The 21832-nt window shown below is 46.3% G+C and overlaps 2 long non-coding RNA genes across 4 annotated transcripts in view; one reads left to right on the top strand and one right to left on the bottom strand.

The window, feature by feature from the left end:
* Positions 1-16850, top strand: part of LOC137638359 (uncharacterized) — a 319347-nt gene extending 302497 nt beyond the window's left edge. For both annotated transcript variants that reach the window (XR_011044109.1, XR_011044108.1), the window contains exon 4: positions 16712-16850. This is a non-coding gene — a long non-coding RNA (uncharacterized lncRNA). The remainder of the gene's footprint in view (positions 1-16711) is intronic.
* LOC137638357 (uncharacterized) overlaps positions 16595-21832 on the bottom strand; it is a 1259132-nt gene continuing 1253894 nt past the window's right edge. For both annotated transcript variants that reach the window (XR_011044104.1, XR_011044105.1), the window contains exons 6-7: positions 20434-20565; positions 16595-18981 (exon numbers count right to left, since the gene is read on the bottom strand). This is a non-coding gene — a long non-coding RNA (uncharacterized lncRNA). The remainder of the gene's footprint in view (positions 18982-20433; positions 20566-21832) is intronic.

The raw sequence follows: 21832 nt of genomic DNA, 5'->3' as shown, positions 1-21832 counted from the left end.
CTCCGTGTGTGATATTACGGACTTTCCAGTATTCCTTCGACTGAGAGGGTGTCGGTACCAGTGATCAAGGGCTATTGAGCCCCCCTAGGTCAAGTCTTCAGACTGTTCTCTGCCAAGTACCAGTGATCAAGGGCTATTGAGCCCCCCCTAGGTCAAGTCTTCAGATTGTTCTCTGCCTCCGTGTGTGATATTACGGACTTTCCAGTATTCCTTCGACTGAGAGGGTGTCGGTACCAGTGATCAAGGGCTATTGAGCCCCCCTAGGTAAAGTCTTCAGACTGTTCTCTGCCAAGTACTAGTGATCAAGGGCTATTGAGCCCCCCTAGGTCAAGTCTTCAGATTGTTCTCTGCCTCCGTGTGTGATATTACGGACTTTCCAGTATTCCTTCGACTGAGAGGGTGTCGGTACCAGTGATCAAGGGCTATTGAGCCCCCCTAGGTCAAGTCTTCAGACTGTTCTCTGCCAAGTACCAGTGATCAAGGGCTATTGAGCCCCCCTAGGTCAAGTCTTCAGATTGTTCTCTGCCTCCGTGTGTGATATTACGGACTTTCCAGTATTCCTTCGACTGAGAGGGTGTCGGTACCAGTGATCAAGGGCTATTGAGCCCCCCTAGGTCAAGTCTTCAGACTGTTCTCTGCCAAGTACTAGTGATCAAGGGCTATTGAGCCCCCCTAGGTCAAGTCTTCAGATTGTTCTCTGCCTCCGTGTGTGATATTACGGACTTTCCAGTATTCCTTCGACTGAGAGGGTGTCGGTACTAGTGATCAAGGGCTATTGAGCTCCCCTAGGTCAAGTCTTCAGACTGTTCTCTGCCAAGTACCAGTGATCAAGGGCTATTGAGCCCCCCTAGGTCAAGTCTTCAGATTGTTCTCTGCCTCCGTGTGTGATATTACGGACTTTCCAGTATTCCTTCGACTGAGAGGGTGTCGGTACCAGTGATCAAGGGCTATTGAGCCCCCCTTGGTCAAGTCTTCAGACTGTTCTCTGCCAAGTACCAGTGATCAAGGGCTATTGAGCCCCCCTAGGTCAAGTCTTCAGATTGTTCTCTGCCTCCGTGTGTGATATTACGGACTTTCCAGTATTCCTTCGACTGAGAGGGTGTCGGTACCAGTGATCAAGGGCTATTGAGCCCCCCTAGGTCAAGTCTTCAGACTGTTCTCTGCCAAGTACCAGTGATCAAGGGCTATTGAGCCCCCCTAGGTCAAGTCTTCAGATTGTTCTCTGCCTCCGTGTGTGATATTACGGACTTTCCAGTATTCCTTCGACTGAGAGGGTGTCGGTACCAGTGATCAAGGGCTATTGAGCCCCCCTAGGTCAAGTCTTCAGATTGTTCTCTGCCTCCGTGTGTGATATTACGGACTTTCCAGTATTCCTTCGACTGAGAGGGTGTCGGTACCAGTGATCAAGGGCTATTGAGCCCCCCTAGGTCAAGTCTTCAGACTGTTCTCTGCCAAGTACCAGTGATCAAGGGCTATTGAGCCCCCCTAGGTCAAGTCTTCAGATTGTTCTCTGCCTCCGTGTGTGATATTACGGACTTTCCAGTATTCCTTCGACTGAGAGGGTGTCGATACCAGTGATCAAGGGCTTTTGAGCCAACCTAGTTCAAGTCTTCAGACTGTTCTCTGCCAAGTACCAGTGATCAAGGGCTATTGAGCCCCCCTAGGTCAAGTCTCCAGATTGTTCTCTGCCTCCGTGTGTGATATTACGGACTTTCCAGTATTCCTTCGACTGAGAGGGTGTCGATACCAGTGATCAAGGGCTATTGAGCCAACCTAGGTCAAGTCTTCAGACTGTTCTCTACCTCTGTGTGTGACATTACGGACTTCCCAGTATTCCTTCGACTGAGAGGGTGTCGATACCAGTGATCAAGGGCTATTGAGCCACTCTAGGTCAAGTCTTCAGATTGTTCTCTGCCTCCGTGTGTGACATTACGGACTTCCCAGTATTCCTTCGACTCAGAGGGTGTCGGTACCAGTGATCAAGGGCTATTGAGCCACTCTAGATCAAGTCTTCAGATTGTTCTCTGCCTCCGTGCGTGACATTACGGACTTTCCAGTATTCCTTCGACTGAGAGGGTGTCGGTACCAGTGATCAAGGGCTATTGAGCCCCCCTAGGTCAAGTCTTCAGATTGTTCTCTGCCTCCGTGTGTGATATTACGGACTTTCCAGTATTCCTTCGACTGAGAGGGTGTCGGTACTAGTGATCAAGGGCTATTGAGCCACCCTAGGTCAAGTCTTCAGACTGTTCTCTGCCAAGTACCAGTGATCAAGGGCTATTGAGCCCCCCTAGGTCAAGTCTTCAGATTGTTCTCTGCCTCCGTGTGTGATATTACGGACTTCCCAGTATTCCTTCGACTGAGAGGGTGTCGGTACTAGTGATCAAGGGCTATTGAGCCACCCTAGGTCAAGTCTTCAGACTGTTCTCTGCCAAGTACCAGTGATCAAGGGCTATTGAGCCCCCCTAGGTCAAGTCTTCAGATTGTTCTCTGCCTCCGTGTGTGATATTCGGACTTCCCAGTATTCCTTCGACTGAGAGGGTGTCGGTACCAGTGATCAAGGGCTATTGAGCCCCCCTAGGTCAAGTCTTCAGATTGTTCTCTGCCTCCGTGTGCGACATTACGGACTTCCCAGTATTCCTTCGACTGAGAGGGTGTCGATACCAGTGATCAAGGGCTATTGAGCCAACCTAGCTCAAGTTTTCAGATTGTTCTCTGCCTCCGTGTGTGACGTTACTTACTTCCCAGTATTCCTTCGACTGAGAGGGTGTCGATACCAGTGATCAAGGGCTATTGAGCCAACCTAGGTCAAGTCTTCAGACTGTTCTCTGCCTCCGTGTGTGACATTACGGAGTTCCCAGATTTCCTTCGACTGAGAGGGTGTCATTACCAGTGATCAAGGGCTATTGAGCCACCCTAGGTCAAGTCTTCAGACTATTTTCTGCCTCCGTGTGTGACATTATGGAGTTCCCAGATTTCCTTCGACTGAGAGGGTGTCGGTACTAGTGATCAAGGGCTATTGAGCCACCCTAGGTCAAGTCTTCAGACTGTTCTCTGCCAAGTACCAGTGATCAAGGGCTATTGAGCCCCCCTAGGTCAAGTCTTCAGATTGTTCTCTGCCTCCGTGTGTGATATTACGGACTTTCCAGTATTCCTTCGACTGAGAGGGTGTCGGTACTAGTGATCAAGGGCTATTGAGCCACCCTAGGTCAAGTCTTCAGACTGTTCTCTGCCAAGTACCAGTGATCAAGGGCTATTGAGCCCCCCTAGGTCAAGTCTTCAGATTGTTCTCTGCCTCCGTGTGTGATATTACGGACTTCCCAGTATTCCTTCGACTGAGAGGGTGTCGGTACCAGTGATCAAGGGCTATTGAGCCACCCTAGGTCAAGTCTTCAGATTGTTCTCTGCCTCCGTGTGTGACATTACGGACTTCCCAGTATTCCTTCGACTGAGAGGGTGTCGGTACCAGTGATCAAGGGCTATTGAGCCCCCCTAGGTCAAGTCTTCAGATTGTTCTCTGCCTCCTTGTGTGACATTACGGACTTCCCAGTATTCCTTCGACTGAGAGGGTGTCGATACCAGTGATCAAGGGCTATTGAGCCAACCTAGGTCAAGTCTTCAGACTGTTCTCTGCCTCCGTGTGTGACATTACGGAGTTCCCAGATTTCCTTCGACTGAGAGGGTGTCGGTACCAGTGATCAAGGGCTATTGAGCCCCCCTAGGTCAAGTCTTCAGATTGTTCTCTGCCTCCGTGTGTGACATTACGGACTTCCCAGTATTCCTTCGACTGAGAGGGTGTCGGTACCAGTGATCAAGGGCTATTGAGCCACCCTAGGTCAAGTCTTCAGACTGTTCTCTACCTCCGTGTGTGACATTACGGACCTCTCAGTATTTCTTCGACTGAGAGGGTGTCAGTACCAGTGATCAAGGGCTATTGAGCCACTCTAGATCAAGTCTTCAGATTGTTCTCTGCCTCCGTGTGTGACATTACGGACTTCCCAGTATTCCTTCGACTGAGAGGGTGTCGGTACCAGTGATCAAGGGCTATTGAGCCCCCCTAGGTCAAGTCTTCAGATTGTTCTCTGCTTCCGTGTGTGACATTACGGACTTCCCAGTATTCCTTCGACTGAGAGGGTGTCGGTACCAGTGATCAAGGGCTATTGAGCCACCCTAGGTCAAGTCTTCAGACTGTTCTCTACCACCGTGTGTGACATTACGGACCTCTCAGTATTTCTTCGACTGAGAGGGTGTCAGTACCAGTGATCAAGGGCTATTGAGCCACCCTAGGTCAAGTCTTCAGATTGTTCTCTGCCTCCGTGTGTGATATTACGGACCTCTCAGTATTTCTTCGACTGAGAGGGTGTCGGTACCAGTGATCAAGGGCTATTGAGCCACCCTAGGTCAAGTCTTCAGATTGTTCTCTGCCTCCGTGTGTGATATTACGGACTTCCCAGTACTCCTTCGACTGAGAGGGTGTCGGTACCAGTGATCAAGGGCTATTGAGCCACCCTAGGTCAAGTCTTCAGATTGTTCTCTGGCTCTGTGTGTGACATTACGGAATTCCCAGTATTCCTTCGTCTGAGAGGGTGTCGGTACCAGTGATCAAGGGCTATTGAGCCCCCCTAGGTCAAGTCTTCAGATTGTTCTCTGCCTCCGTGCGTGACATTACGGATTTCCCAGTATTCCTTCGACTGAGAGGGTGTCGATACCAGTGATCAAGGGCTATTGAGCCCCCCTAGCTCAAGTTTTCAGATTGTTCTCTGCCTCTGTGTATGACGTTACTTACTTCCCAGTATTCCTTCGACTGAGACGGTGTCGGTACCAGTGATCAAGGGCTAATGAGTCACCCTAGGTCAAGTCTTCAGATTGTTCTATGTCTCCGTGTGTGACATTACGGACTTCCCAGTATTCCTTCGACTGAGAGGGTGTCGGTACCAGTGATCAAGGGCTATTGAGCCAACCTAGGTGAAGTCTTCAGATTGTTCTCTGCCTCCGTGCGTGACATTACGGACTTCCCAGTATTCCTTCGACTGAGAGGGTGTCGATACCAGTGATCAAGGGCTATTGAGCCCCCCTAGGTCAAGTCTTCAGATTGTTCTCTGCCTCCGTGTGTGACGTTACTTCCCAGTATTCCTTTGACTGAGAGGGTGTTGGTACCAGTGATCAAGGGCTATTGAGCCACCCTAGGTCGAGTCTTCAGATTGTTCTCTGCCTCCGTGTGTGACGTTACTTCCCAGTATTCCTTCGACTGAGAGGGTGTTGGTACCAGTGATCAAGGGCTATTGAGCCAACCTAGCTCAAGTCTTCAGATTGTTCTCTGCCTCCGTGTGTGACGTTACTTCCCAGTATTCCTTCGACTAAGAGGGTGTCGATACCAGTGATCAAGGGCTATTGAGCCCCCTAGGTCGAGTCTTTAGATTGTTCTCTGCCTCCGTGTGTGATATTATGGACTTCCCAGTATTCCTTCGACTGAGAGGGTGACGGTACCAGTGATCAAGGGCTATTGAGCCACCCTAGGTCAAGTCTTCAGACTGTTCTCTGCCAAGTACCAGTGATCAAGGGCTATTGAGCCCCCCTAGGTCAAGTCTTCAGATTGTTCTCTGCCTCCGTGTGTGATATTACGGACTTTCCAGTATTCCTTCGACTGAGAGGGTGTCGGTACCAGTGATCAAGGGCTATTGAGCCCCCCTAGGTCAAGTCTTCAGATTGTTCTCTGCCTCCGTGTGTGATATTACGGACTTCCCAGTATTCCTTCGACTGAGAGGGTGTCGGTACCAGTGATCAAGGGCTATTGAGCCCCCCTAGGTCAAGTCTTCAGATTGTTCTCTGCCTCCGTGTGTGATATTACGGACTTTCCAGTATTCCTTCGACTGAGAGGGTGTCGGTAACAGTGATCAAGGGCTATTGAGCCACCCTAGGTCAAGTCTTCAGACTGTTCTCTGCCAAGTACCAGTGATCAAGGGCTATTGAGCCCCCCTAGGTCAAGTCTTCAGATTGTTCTCTGCCTCCGTGTGTGATATTACGGACTTCCCAGTATTCCTTCGACTGAGAGGGTGTCGGTACCAGTGATCAAGGGCTATTGAGCCCCCCTAGGTCAAGTCTTCAGATTGTTCTCTGCCTCCGTGTGTGATATTACGGACTTTCCAGTATTCCTTCGACTGAGAGGGTGTCGGTAACAGTGATCAAGGGCTATTGAGCCACCCTAGGTCAAGTCTTCAGACTGTTCTCTGCCAAGTACCAGTGATCAAGGGCTATTGAGCCCCCCTAGGTCAAGTCTTCAGATTGTTCTCTGCCTCCGTGTGTGATATTACGGACTTTCCAGTATTCCTTCGACTGAGAGGGTTTCGGTACCAGTGATCAAGGGCTATTGAGCCAACCTAGGTCAAGTCTTCAGATTGTTCTCTGCCTCCGTGTGTGACATTACGGACTTCCCAGTATTCCTTCGACTGAGAGGGTGTCGGTACCAGTGATCAAGGGCTATTGAGCCCCCCTAGGTCAAGTCTTCAGATTGTTCTCTGCCTCCGTGTGTGATATTACGGACTTTCCAGTATTCCTTCGACTGAGAGGGTGTCGGTACTAGTGATCAAGGGCTATTGAGCCCCCCTAGGTCAAGTCTTCAGACTGTTCTCTGCCAAGTACCAGTGATCAAGGGCTATTGAGCCCCCCTAGGTCAAGTCTTCAGACTGTTCTCTGCCAAGTACCAGTGATCAAGGGCTATTGAGCCCCCCTAGGTCAAGTCTTCAGATTGTTCTCTGCCTCCGTGTGTGAAATTACGGACTTTCCAGTATTCCTTCGACTGAGAGGGTGTCGGTACCAGTGATCAAGGGCTATTGAGCCCCCTAGGTCAAGTCTTCAGACTGTTCTCTGCCAAGTACCAGTGATCAAGGGCTATTGAGCCCCCCAGGTCAAGTCTTCAGATTGTTCTCTGCCTCCGTGTGTGATATTACGGACTTTCCAGTATTCCTTAGACTGAGAGGGTGTCGGTACCAGTGATCAAGGGCTATTGAGCCCCCCTAGGTCAAGTCTTCAGATTGTTCTCTACCTCCGTGTGTGATATTACGGACTTTCCAGTATTCCTTCGACTGAGAGGGTGTCGGTACCAGTGATCAAGGGCTATTGAGCCCCCCTAGGTCAAGTCTTCAGACTGTTCTCTGCCAAGTACCAGTGATCAAGGGCTATTGAGCCCCCCTAGGTCAAGTCTTCAGATTGTTCTCTGCCTCCGTGTGTGATATTACGGACTTTCCAGTATTCCTTCGACTGAGAGGGTGTCGGTACCAGTGATCAAGGGCTATTGAGCCCCCCTAGGTCAAGTCTTCAGATTGTTCTCTGCCTCCGTGTGTGATATTACGGACTTTCCAGTATTCCTTCGACTGAGAGGGTGTCGGTACCAGTGATCAAGGGCTATTGAGCCCCCCTAGGTCAAGTCTTCAGACTGTTCTCTGCCAAGTACCAGTGATCAAGGGCTATTGAGCCCCCCTAGGTCAAGTCTTCAGATTGTTCTCTGCCTCCGTGTGTGATATTACGGACTTTCCAGTATTCCTTCGACTGAGAGGGTGTCGGTACCAGTGATCAAGGGCTATTGAGCCCCCCTAGGTCAAGTCTTCAGATTGTTCTCTGCCTCCGTGTGTGATATTACGGACTTTCCAGTATTCCTTCGACTGAGAGGGTGTCGGTACCAGTGATCAAGGGCTATTGAGCCCCCCTAGGTCAAGTCTTCAGACTGTTCTCTGCCAAGTACCAGTGATCAAGGGCTATTGAGCCCCCCTAGGTCAAGTCTTCAGATTGTTCTCTGCCTCCGTGTGTGATATTACGGACTTTCCAGTATTCCTTCGACTGAGAGGGTGTCGGTACCAGTGATCAAGGGCTATTGAGCCCCCCTAGGTCAAGTCTTCAGATTGTTCTCTGCCTCCGTGTGTGATATTACGGACTTTCCAGTATTCCTTCGACTGAGAGGGTGTCGGTACCAGTGATCAAGGGCTATTGAGCCCCCCTAGGTCAAGTCTTCAGACTGTTCTCTGCCAAGTACCAGTGATCAAGGGCTATTGAGCCCCCCTAGGTCAAGTCTTCAGATTGTTCTCTGCCTCCGTGTGTGATATTACGGACTTTCCAGTATTCCTTCGACTGAGAGGGTGTCGGTACCAGTGATCAAGGGCTATTGAGCCCCCCTAGGTCAAGTCTTCAGACTGTTCTCTGCCAAGTACCAGTGATCAAGGGCTATTGAGCCCCCCTAGGTCAAGTCTTCAGATTGTTCTCTGCCTCCGTGTGTGATATTACGGACTTTCCAGTATTCCTTCGACTGAGAGGGTGTCGGTACCAGTGATCAAGGGCTATTGAGCCCCCCTAGGTCAAGTCTTCAGACTGTTCTCTGCCAAGTACCAGTGATCAAGGGCTATTGAGCCCCCCTAGGTCAAGTCTTCAGATTGTTCTCTGCCTCCGTGTGTGATATTACGGACTTTCCAGTATTCCTTCGACTGAGAGGGTGTCGGTACCAGTGATCAAGGGCTATTGAGCCCCCCTAGGTCAAGTCTTCAGACTGTTCTCTGCCAAGTACCAGTGATCAAGGGCTATTGAGCCCCCCTAGGTCAAGTCTTCAGATTGTTCTCTGCCTCCGTGTGTGATATTACGGACTTTCCAGTATTCCTTCGACTGAGAGGGTGTCGGTACCAGTGATCAAGGGCTATTGAGCCCCCCTAGGTCAAGTCTTCAGACTGTTCTCTGCCAAGTACCAGTGATCAAGGGCTATTGAGCCCCCCTAGGTCAAGTCTTCAGATTGTTCTCTGCCTCCGTGTGTGATATTACGGACTTTCAAGTATTCATTCGACTGAGAGGGTGTCGGTACCAGTGATCAAGGGCTATTGAGCCCCCCTAGGTCAAGTCTTCAGATTGTTCTCTGCCTCCGTGTGTGATATTACGGACTTTCCAGTATTCCTTCGACTGAGAGGGTGTCGGTACCAGTGATCAAGGGCTATTGAGCCCCCCTAGGTCAAGTCTTCAGATTGTTCTCTGCCTCCGTGTATGACATTACGGACTTCCCAGTATTCCTTCGACTGAGAGGGTGTCGGTACCAGTGATCAAGGGCTATTGAGCCCCCCTAGGTCAAGTCTTCAGATTGTTCTCTGCCTCCGTGTGTGACATTACGGACTTCCCAGTATTCCTTGGACTGAGAGGGTGTCGGTACCAGTGATCAAGGGCTATTGAGCCCCCCTAGGTCAAGTCTTCAGATTGTTCTCTGCCTCCGTGTGTGACATTACGGACTTCCCAGTATTCCTTCGACTGAGAGGGTGTCGATACCAGTGATCAAGGGCTATTGAGCGCACCTAGGTCAAGTCTTCAGACTGTTCTCTGCCTCCGTGTGTGACATTACGGAGTTCCCAGATTTCCTTCGACTGAGAGGGTGTCGTTACCAGTGATCAAGGGCTATTGAGCCCCCCTAGGTCAAGTCTTCAGATTGTTCTCTGCCTCCGTGTGTGATATTACGGACTTTCCAGTATTCCTTTGACTGAGAGGGTGTCGGTACCAGTGATCAAGGGCTATTGAGCCACCCTAGGTCAAGTCTTCAGATTGTTCTCTGCCTCCGTGTGTGACATTACGGACTTCCCAGTATTCCTTCGACTGAGAGGGTGTCGGTACCAGTGATCAAGGGCTATTGAGCCCCCCTAGGTCAAGTCTTCAGATTGTTCTCTGCCTCCGTGTGTGATATTACGGACTTTCCAGTATTCCTTCGACTGAGAGGGTGTCGGTACTAGTGATCAAGGGCTATTGAGCCCCCCTAGGTCAAGTCTTCAGACTGTTCTCTGCCAAGTACCAGTGATCAAGGGCTATTGAGCCCCCCTAGGTCAAGTCTTCAGACTGTTCTCTGCCAAGTACCAGTGATCAAGGGCTATTGAGCCCCCCTAGGTCAAGTCTTCAGATTGTTCTCTGCCTCCGTGTGTGAAATTACGGACTTTCCAGTATTCCTTCGACTGAGAGGGTGTCGGTACCAGTGATCAAGGGCTATTGAGCCCCCTAGGTCAAGTCTTCAGACTGTTCTCTGCCAAGTACCAGTGATCAAGGGCTATTGAGCCCCCCAGGTCAAGTCTTCAGATTGTTCTCTGCCTCCGTGTGTGATATTACGGACTTTCCAGTATTCCTTAGACTGAGAGGGTGTCGGTACCAGTGATCAAGGGCTATTGAGCCCCCCTAGGTCAAGTCTTCAGATTGTTCTCTGCCTCCGTGTGTGATATTACGGACTTTCCAGTATTCCTTCGACTGAGAGGGTGTCGGTACCAGTGATCAAGGGCTATTGAGCCCCCCTAGGTCAAGTCTTCAGACTGTTCTCTGCCAAGTACCAGTGATCAAGGGCTATTGAGCCCCCCTAGGTCAAGTCTTCAGATTGTTCTCTGCCTCCGTGTGTGATATTACGGACTTTCCAGTATTCCTTCGACTGAGAGGGTGTCGGTACCAGTGATCAAGGGCTATTGAGCCCCCCTAGGTCAAGTCTTCAGATTGTTCTCTGCCTCCGTGTGTGATATTACGGACTTTCCAGTATTCCTTCGACTGAGAGGGTGTCGGTACCAGTGATCAAGGGCTATTGAGCCCCCCTAGGTCAAGTCTTCAGACTGTTCTCTGCCAAGTACCAGTGATCAAGGGCTATTGAGCCCCCCTAGGTCAAGTCTTCAGATTGTTCTCTGCCTCCGTGTGTGATATTACGGACTTTCCAGTATTCCTTCGACTGAGAGGGTGTCGGTACCAGTGATCAAGGGCTATTGAGCCCCCCTAGGTCAAGTCTTCAGACTGTTCTCTGCCAAGTACCAGTGATCAAGGGCTATTGAGCCCCCCTAGGTCAAGTCTTCAGATTGTTCTCTGCCTCCGTGTGTGATATTACGGACTTTCCAGTATTCCTTCAACTGAGAGGGTGTCTGTACCAGTGATCAAGGGCTATTGAGCCCCCCTAGGTCAAGTCTTCAGACTGTTCTCTGCCAAGTACCAGTGATCAAGGGCTATTGAGCCCCCCTAGGTCAAGTCTTCAGATTGTTCTCTGCCTCCGTGTGTGATATTACGGACTTTCCAGTATTCCTTCGACTGAGAGGGTGTCGGTACCAGTGATCAAGGGCTATTGAGCCCCCCTAGGTCAAGTCTTCAGACTGTTCTCTGCCAAGTACCAGTGATCAAGGGCTATTGAGCCCCCCTAGGTCAAGTCTTCAGATTGTTCTCTGCCTCCGTGTGTGATATTACGGACTTTCCAGTATTCCTTCGACTGAGAGGGTGTCGGTACCAGTGATCAAGGGCTATTGAGCCCCCCTAGGTCAAGTCTTCAGACTGTTCTCTGCCAAGTACCAGTGATCAAGGGCTATTGAGCCCCCCTAGGTCAAGTCTTCAGATTGTTCTCTGCCTCCGTGTGTGATATTACGGACTTTCAAGTATTCCTTCGACTGAGAGGGTGTCGGTACCAGTGATCAAGGGCTATTGAGCCCCCCTAGGTCAAGTCTTTAGATTGTTCTCTGCCTCCGTGTGTGATATTACGGACTTTCCAGTATTCCTTCGACTGAGAGGGTGTCGGTACCAGTGATCAAGGGCTATTGCGCCCCCCTAGGTCAAGTCTTCAGATTGTTCTCTGCCTCCGTGTATGACATTACGGACTTCCCAGTATTCCTTCGACTGAGAGGGTGTCGGTACCAGTGATCAAGGGCTATTGAGCCCCCCTAGGTCAAGTCTTCAGATTGTTCTCTGCCTCCGTGTGTGACATTACGGACTTCCCAGTATTCCTTCGACTGAGAGGGTGTCGGTACCAGTGATCAAGGGCTATTGAGCCCCCCTAGGTCAAGTCTTCAGATTGTTCTCTGCCTCCGTGTGTGACATTACGGACTTCCCAGTATTCATTCGACTGAGAGGGTGTCGATACCAGTGATCAAGGGCTATTGAGCGCACCTAGGTCAAGTCTTCAGACTGTTCTCTGCCTCCGTGTGTGACATTACGGAGTTCCCAGATTTCCTTCGACTGAGAGGGTGTCGTTACCAGTGATCAAGGGCTATTGAGCCACCCTAGGTCAAGTCTTCAGACTGTTCTCTGCCAAGTACCAGTGATCAAGGGCTATTGAGCCCCCCTAGGTCAAGTCTTCAGATTGTTCTCTGCCTCCGTGTGTGATATTACGGACTTTCCAGTATTCCTTCGACTGAGAGGGTGTCGGTACTAGTGATCAAGGGCTATTGAGCCACCCTAGGTCAAGTCTTCAGACTGTTCTCTGCCAAGTACCAGTGATCAAGGGCTATTGAGCCCCCCTAGGTCAAGTCTTCAGATTGTTCTCTGCCTCCGTGTGTGACATTACGGACTTCCCAGTATTCCTTCGACTGAGAGGGTGTCGATACCAGTGATCAAGGGCTATTGAGCCAACCTAGGTCAAGTCTTCAGACTGTTCTCTGCCTCCGTGTGTGACATTACGGACTTCCCAGTATTCCTTCGACTGAGAGGGTGTCGGTACCAGTGATCAAGGGCTATTGAGCCCCCCTAGGTCAAGTCTTCAGATTGTTCTCTGCCTCCTTGTGTGACATTACGGACTTCCCAGTATTCCTTCGACTGAGAGGGTGTCGATACCAGTGATCAAGGGCTATTGAGCCAACCTAGGTCAAGTCTTCAGACTGTTCTCGGCCTCCGTGTGTAACATTACGGAGTTCCCAGATTTCCTTCGACTGAGAGGGTGTCGGTACCAGTGATCAAGGGCTATTGAGCCCCCCTAGGTCAAGTCTTCAGATTGTTCTCTGCCTCCGTGTGTGACATTACGGACTTCCCAGTATTCCTTCGACTGAGAGGGTGTCGGTACCAGTGATCAAGGGCTATTGAGCCACCCTAGGTCAAGTCTTCAGACTGTTCTCTACCTCCGTGTGTGACATTACGGACCTCTCAGTATTTCTTCGACTGAGAGGGTGTCAGTACCAGTGATCAAGGGCTATTGAGCCACCCTAGGTCAAGTCTTCAGATTGTTCTCTGCCTCCGTGTGTGACATTACGGACTTCCCAGTATTCCTTCGACTGAGAGGGTGTCGGTACCAGTGATCAAGGGCTATTGAGCCCCCCTAGGTCAAGTCTTCAGATTGTTCTCTGCCTCCTTGTGTGACATTACGGACTTCCCAGTATTCCTTCGACTGAGAGGGTGTCGATACCAGTGATCAAGGGCTATTGAGCCAACCTAGGTCAAGTCTTCAGACTGTTCTCTGCCTCCGTGTGTGACATTACGGAGTTCCCAGATTTCCTTCGACTGAGAGGGTGTCGGTACCAGTGATCAAGGGCTATTGAGCCACCCTAGGTCAAGTCTTCAGATTGTTCTCTGCCTCCTTGTGTGACATTACGGACTTCCCAGTATTCCTTCGACTGAGAGGGTGTCGATACCAGTGATCAAGGGCTATTGAGCCAACCTAGGTCAAGTCTTCAGACTGTTCTCTGCCTCCGTGTGTGACATTACGGAGTTCCCAGATTTCCTTCGACTGAGAGGGTGTCGGTACCAGTGATCAAGGGCTATTGAGCCAACCTAGGTCAAGTCTTCAGACTGTTCTCTGCCTCCGTGTGTGACATTACGGAGTTCCCAGATTTCCTTCGACTGAGAGGGTGTCGATACCAGTGATCAAGGGCTATTGAGCCAACCTAGGTCAAGTCTTCAGACTGTTCTCAGCCTCCGTGTGTGACATTACGGAGTTCCCAGATTTCCTTCGACTGAGAGGGTGTCGGTACCAGTGATCAAGGGCTATTGAGCCCCCCTAGGTCAAGTCTTCAGATTGTTCTCTGCCTCCGTGTGTGACATTACGGACTTCCCAGTATTCCTTCGACTGAGAGGGTGTCGGTACCAGTGATCAAGGGCTATTGAGCCACCCTAGGTCAAGTCTTCAGACTGTTCTCTACCTCCGTGTGTGACATTACGGACCTCTCAGTATTTCTTCGACTGAGAGGGTGTCAGTACCAGTGATCAAGGGCTATTGAGCCACCCTAGGTCAAGTCTTCAGATTGTTCTCTGGCTCTGTGTGTGACATTACGGAATTCCCAGTATTCCTTTGTCTGAGAGGGTGTCGGTACCAGTGATCAAGGGCTATTGAGCCACCCTAGGTCAAGTCTTCAGATTGTTCTCTGCCTCCGTGTGTGATATTACGGACTTCCCAGTACTCCTTCGACTGAGAGGGTGTCAGTACCAGTGATCAAGGGCTATTGAGCCACCCTAGGTCAAGTCTTCAGATTGTTCTCTGGCTCTGTGTGTGACATTACGGAATTCCCAGTATTCCTTCGTCTGAGAGGGTGTCGGTACCAGTGATCAAGGGCTATTGAGCCCCCCTAGGTCAAGTCTTCAGATTGTTCTCTGCCTCCGTGTGTGACATTACGGAATTCCCAGTATTCCTTCGACTGAGAGGGTGTCGGTACCAGTGATCAAGGGCTATTGAGCCACCCTAGGTCAAGTCTTCAGATTGTTCTCTGGCTCTGTGTGTGACATTACGGAATTCCCAGTATTCCTTCGTCTGAGAGGGTGTCGGTACCAGTGATCAAGGGCTATTGAGCCACCCTAGGTCAAGTCTTCAGACTGTTCTCTGCCTCGGTGTGTGACATTACGGACTTCCCAGTATTCCTTAGACTGAGAGGGTGTCGATACCAGTGATCAAGGGCTATTGAGCCACTCTAGGTCAAGTCTTCAGATTGTTCTCTGCCTCCGTGTGTGACATTACGGAGTTCCCAGATTTCCTTCGACTGAGAGGGTGTCGATACCAGTGATCAAGGGCTATTGAGCCACCCTAGGTCAAGTCTTCAGACTGTTCTCTGCCTCCGTGTGTGACATTACGGACTTCCCAGTATTCCTTCGACTGAGAGGGTGTCGATACCAGTGATCAAGGGCTATTGAGCCACCCTAGGTCAAGTCTTCAGACTGTTCTCTGCCTCCGTGTGTGACATTACGGACTTCCCAGTATTCCTTCGACTGAGAGGGTGTCGATACCAGTGATCAAGGGCTATTGAGCCACCCTAGGTCAAGTCTTCAGACTGTTCTCTGCCTCCGTGTGTGACATTACGGACTTCCCAGTATTCCTTCGACTGAGAGGGTGTCGATACCAGTGATCAAGGGCTATTGAGCCACCCTAGGTCAAGTCTTCAGACTGTTCTCTGCCTCCGTGTGTGACATTACGGACTTCCCAGTATTCCTTCGACTGAGAGGGTGTCGATACCAGTGATCAAGGGCTATTGAGCCAACCTAGGTCAAGTCTTCAGACTGTTCTCTGCCTCTGTGTGTGACATTACTTACTTCCCAGTATTCCTTCGAGTAAAAGGGTGTCAGTACCAGTGATCAAGGGCTATTGAGCCACCCTAGGTCAAGTCTTCAGACTGTACTCTGCCTCCGTGTGTGACTTTACTTCCCAGTATTCCTTCGAGTAAAAGGGTGTCAGTACCAGTGATCAAGGGCTATTGAGCCACCTTAGGTCAAATCTTCAGACTGTTCTCTGCCTCTGTGTGTGACATTACTTACTTCACAGTATTTCTTCGACTGAGAGGGTGTCAGTACCAGTGATCAAGGGCTATTGAGCCATCCTAGGTCAAGTTTTCAGACTGTTCTCTGCCTCTGAGTGTAACTTTAGGGACTTCCCAGTACTCCTTTCGACTTAGAGGTTGTCGGTACAAGTGATCAAGGGCTATTGAGCCGCCCTAGGTCAAGTCTTCAGACTGAAGTCCCTCTACTTGGGAATTTCCGGAAAAGTCTTCATGCATATGAGAAGTGCCCTCCCAGACATGTGCGAGTACTGGAGTAGGACATCCGAAAGGTCCTGTCTTATCAAAAGAAAAACTCCCCTTCAAGTCCTTGAGGAAAGAATCAGACAGAGAGGTCAACCAAGAGATCCAACAAACTACATGGGATCTCCTACCTGAACTCGCAATTGGAAGGTTGGAGGGAATTGACCTTTAGGCTCTTCCAACAATTTGTAAATAAAATGCAGAATCCCGCTGTGAGAGAAGAACTATTTGACATGATCATGATCAACTCCTTCAGTTCCATTTCCGATTCCTGAGTCCCTCCTACTGGTCCTCATCAGGACCATGAGGAGATACCTCAAATAAATGGCACAGTCAGACCTTCCATGCAGAACCTGTTCTTAGTTATGGGGTGGGAGAAGTATATCAGTTGATAGAATATCATCTCTTTGGCTACACAAAACCATTAGGAGGACTTACGAGTAGTGGTGCCACATCAAGGCTCACAAAATATGCAAGGTAGGAACATTCTTAGCCTTCAAGAAAATGCATGGCAGGGCAGGTATTTAAGATGAGAGTTCCAAGAGACAATCCACCTTTACTGTTCACTACCAATTTTAAAGGACTTGGGTTTTTATAATTAGGAAAAATACAAAATTTAATAAAATTTATAATGCTTAGAACATCAATTATACTTTTGCCATTTAACAAATTGTGATTTTGATGGGAGTTTCAAGAAACCACTGATGATAAAGTTCTAGCTATATGATTTAGCAAATTTTGTTAAACCCATATTTTAAATATAATTTTTTTATATGTATGCTTCAGTGCATAACTATAACTGGTCAAATGCCTACTTTATACATGACAATTTTAGCAACAGAAACTTCATGGGGAATTGAAAAATGTTATAATGGAAATAACCTTTAATGGAATAAATAATAACAGTAGTCAGTGCGCTAAATTTTAATCAAGAATATATGTATAATTTTACCGAAAACTTCATAATATTGTTTATTTTTCAGAAAAACTTCATGAGGGGGTAATGAAACACTGCTCCACAGTAAGCCTCGTCATGATATGTACCACAGAAGATTGAGTACATGAAGAGCTGTACCACAAGAAAGAAACAGACCAAGTGATCAAAAGGAATGAGTAGAAAAGTCACAATAAATGCACCATAAGAGGCAGAGCACCGCAAAAAAGGGTGGGGGATCTAAGAGTAATGCACACAATGATAGAGTGCATACAATACCTTATCAAAAGAGAAATATAAAAGTATGCACCGCCATGAGCAGCCATCTAAAGAGGGAGAGAGACCAAGGTCAAGCACACCACATAACAAAGTAATCAAAATGGGACTTGCAAAAAGCTTTTGTACAAGAAAAAGTAATTCACAATATAACAGTAGGACGGCCATATGAAAAAAAAATGTGTGCATTATAGTAGCCAAAAAACGGATCCATCATAACAAACCAAAGCAGTATTTTAACTGGAAAAAATTTGCATTTCCCAGAGAGAAAAAGATGACTTCCAAAACAGAGCCCACCTCAGAAGATAATGTAATAGACCATTAAAACTCACAAAAAATAATAAATATTAACAAGGGTAATCCAAATAGAAGAGTATTCACTACCAAACCACTAAGATGTCCACCATAAGAAAAAACCAAGTAGAAGAAAGATTAAAGAGAAGGAATATATGCTTCACTTTGTCAAAGTCTAAGAGAGCTTTAAATTCTATGTAAAAGAGCAGTTTATCACCCGAGAGAGAATGCCAAGATAGCTCTCTCCACCAAAGACAGACAATTTGAAAAGGGTGCCAACACCAAAGAAAAAATAAGCATAGTATGAGAGAGAGAAGGAGGCCATCACCAGAGAGAGGAGAGAGAAGCAATTAAGAAGAGACCGACCACCACAGAGAGTAGTGACCGAGAAAGGACCCACCACCAAAGGGGAAAGTAACCAAGAAGGGACCCACCACCAAAGGGGGAAGTGACAGAGAAGGGATCCACCACCAGAGAGAGGAGAAAGAAAAGACTGAAAAGGAATACACCGGAGAGAGACTAGATCGAGAAGGAGCCCCCTAGTGGAGAGAAGAGACCCAGCATCAGAGAAACAATTCACTGGCAAGGACAGACCAGCACCATAGAGAGAGGCACCTGACAAGGCTGGACCCAGCACCGGAGAAAGTATGCCCAAGAAGGTTCTCTCTACCAGAGAGACAAAAACCGGAGTCTACCACCAAAATGAGAAGAGGTTCATCACAAGAGAGTGAAGCAGCCCACCCACCGCCATAGAGAGAATGTTTCCAACACTAAAGAAAGAGGAGTGCCATAACAAAGAAGTGACAGAAAGAATCTACTATCAAAGAAACAAATGGCCAAGAAACCGAAAAAAAAAGGCTTGAGAAAAAGAGCCTGTGATAAGAGAATACCAAGAAAGAACCTACAACGATGGAAAAAGTACCCGTAAAGGGACTATCCACCTGAGATAAAAACAACTGAGAAGAGGCCTACCACCAACACTGGAGAGGAGGTGATTGACTATAAAAAGAGAGAAGTGATCATGAAAAAGGCTCCACTAGAGAGAAAAGCACCTATTACCAGAGAATGAAGTAACTGTGAAGGGGTTCAACAAAAGAGAAGAAACTACCTGAGAAAGATAGCAAAACACCAGGGACTGCCAAGATGGGATAAAAGAAGTGGCTCGTTAATCAGAGAAAAATTAAGATTGGTGACACCAAGAGAGAGCTTAGATATTTCATCTCACTGCTAAAAGGCAATTCATTCATAATCTCTGTCATGATGCTATAATGTACAACATACTGTATATATATTAAAAAAATTTGATATTCAGTCTATCTATGATAGGTACTGCCCTTCTATTAAAAAAATTAAGTTTTGCAGTTTTCTAATATATACAATATATTATATGTACTGTATTCAAAATATTTTTATGAATATAGTAATGGGAAACTTACCACCGCAACCTCTGAAGGTATTGATCCTCACACAATTCTCTTTGGAACCACTTACAGCATCCAACACCAATTTCCGTAAACAAATACAGAACAGTAATAATTTGTTTCATTTTCTCGGATCTTGGGATCTTGTAGAGAGTTTCCAATGTTTGTAAGATGACCTTTGTTTCTTGGCTGATACTTGCCGGGAAGACCATTTCCTAGTAGGAATATTTTCAATAGCATAGAGAATATTTCTAACTCCAAATACTGGGTACTTTATCTTCCATTGTGGGTACAGTATCTTCAAAGGCTGGTTTAGTAGTTCTGCCTCCTGAAAACATAAGATTATTATTATTACAAGAAATTAAATTTTCTTTTCATATAATACTTGACGCTTTATTAAAACATTCTTTTGCAATAAGCATATTTATGGGCAAGTTGGCCAGTGTGCAAGGAGAATGAGGAATTGGTAGAAGGATGTGTACAGAGGAAATAAAACATTTAAATTACTTTTACATAACACAAACAGCTGTAGAAAGGCCTAGTGTATTATGGACAGAACTAGGGGAGGTACATACAGGAAAATATAGTAAGTTACAGGACAGAAAAGAGCTCACTTTGTAACTACTCCAATCAAATATAGACCAAGTGTAAAAAACATATATTTTTATATATGGCCATCTATGTAAGAAAAAAATTTACTACAATAAATAATAAAAAGTTGTCTTAGTTTGTTAATTAGGCCACAAAAATTACAAAGCCTTAAAAGAACTATATGTAATATTCTATTTAAAAAAAAATTGCTTTATTCATTGTGTCTAATTTTTTATGGAGTATAAATTCTGGGTATAAAAATGTGGAAAACCTAGCTTTGTAAATACTGTATTATTATTATTGTATTAGCATAGTACGGTATATGTGATTTGGCACAAATCTTTATAATACAAGATACAGTATACCTAGATTTTGAATTAGGAGCCTACAGTATTTATAATTACTATGAAGCCCTAAACTATTCTAAAGCCAATATAATAAGTATATTTTTATTTTGAAAAACAAATTTGTACCCTGAAATATCAATTGAGTATTCATATACCCTAACCTCCCGCTATATCCAGAAAATGTGCAGGAAGGCTTCTATGTTTTATTATTTATTGAGCTGAAAGATGATCTGAAGTGTAATCGTTATCATAGACATTTTGTAATAAAAAAAATAAATTTTATTCAAATGTGACATGGAACTTTTTATCAGCACATTGGACAAATTGTTGTTATAATTGAAATAATTTTATTAGGTGTAATGTGAGTGAGACTTCAACTCGCCATCAGATGCCTCATGATTTTAGATCTTGCTGGTAACCACTTAGACAGCCAGGATATCATCCAACTGCTAACATTAATTCCATGTTATTTCTAGCCTAACCTAAAATGTACTTTATATTTACTGTCTTAATTTATAAAATAATGATAAAAATGCTCATTTTCTAAAAAGTTGTCTCGGCAAAAACCACCATACAATACTATAAATTAAAATTGTATTAGATAAGTTGAAGTTAAGGTCAGGTAAATAGGAAGGCTACAAGAATAAATAAACTAAAGAGATTATCTTTCGGACCAAATGTTCACATTGACCAGCATACAAATATTCTTACATTGGGTTGGCTTATGTGGATTTATTATTTTGGCAAAGTGCTGGCAGATAGATCATTTAGTGCCTATGTGCTGCCGAGGCTCATCTGCTTGATAACATTACGGAAGACGCTACACCTGTCTTAGGACTTACCTATATTCTACATGAGCAAATAAAATTTTATTAGATAAGGATGGTCTGCTCCTCCTCGACCTCAACTGGTGGGACTAACTAAAGTCTTTATAAAGTAGTTTGAGAAGCAGACATTGATGAAAGGACATCATCCTGAAATAAAGAGAAGATCAGAAGTAATTTTGGCAATATTTACTGAAATATAATATCTAACTTAATAATCATGCCTAAAATAATTCACATGTTCAGCTATAAACCTTGACTCTTTCTACAATTTTGTTACATATGACAGAAAATTCCTCAAAACAGCATGGTAGCACTACATACCAGACTTGCTTCATTAAATGTACAGTCAGAAGCAGCAGAATAACTTCAAAATCTTGGCAGAAATAAAACTACTCAGATAAAATTCTTTTATCAATAAATGTAAAATCACAAGTTTTTGAAAGTAATTTGTATTTTTCCTAAACAAACCTGACTCCTTAAACAGGTGTAGGATTTTAGCAAAGCTGGAAACTGCTGTTAAATATCCACAACAAAGAGTACGCTAGGTAGTTACTGGCACATAGCAAAGAAAGTCCCCTCCCTTACCAGCTTACCGAGTATCGTAGTTAACCTTCACCTGAAGAAGGAATATTACCGGTAACTCAACGTTTGTACAGTTAGGAAAAAATGCACATTACTTTTAATAATTTAGCATTTGTTCTTACACGAATGCATTCATCTCTTAATAGGGAACTCGACCTTCTGAGGGAGGAAGCTCTTTTAATCAATCTAGTTTAAAATCCCAAGATGCGATAACACTGACCTTTGGAGGAGCAGATGTTAATTCAAATCCACTTCCTTATGACCTGATATTTTCAGGTGATAGGTTAGGCTTCTGTCATCAAGGCAGACTGCCATAGAGTAATCTATATTTCTGAGATTTTATGACAGAAATTTAATGCTAAAGTAACGTGATGGGTTTACATTACAGTCCATCTGCCCCTAACCAATAACAGAAGATAGACCACTTTGTCTGGTCAAATTGCCATAGGGGACTTTCGTTAGTATCCAGACACTTCCTATGTTATATTGTGAAAAGCCTCTTGTTCAAAGGAGATGCTGGGTTGTTTCCACCCATGAAGTGTTGGGGATGTAACTGAATTGTGGTGTCTTAGCAGATGAGACTGGCAAAGTTGATTGGTCTATTTGAGTACAATACTGTACAGTGTACTATAGTTCACTCGGAGCTTTGTTAAAACTATCAGAAGGTTCGGGTATTGTGCACGAGGCCACTGGAGAGCCACTATGGTCATTTTGAGATTTGGAGAAATGAGTAGCCTGTTGACTACTCTTCGAATTGCGCTCAATGGCAGAAAAGCATAACATCGAGGCCATCCTATAGATGCTGAAAGTCATCTTCTAGGTCTGCTGCCTG

The sequence above is a fragment of the Palaemon carinicauda genome, chromosome 3, assembly GCF_036898095.1.
Source record: "Palaemon carinicauda isolate YSFRI2023 chromosome 3, ASM3689809v2, whole genome shotgun sequence".
Classification (NCBI taxonomy): Eukaryota; Metazoa; Arthropoda; class Malacostraca; order Decapoda; family Palaemonidae; genus Palaemon; species Palaemon carinicauda.
This window is presented reverse-complemented; position numbering and strand designations above follow the sequence as displayed.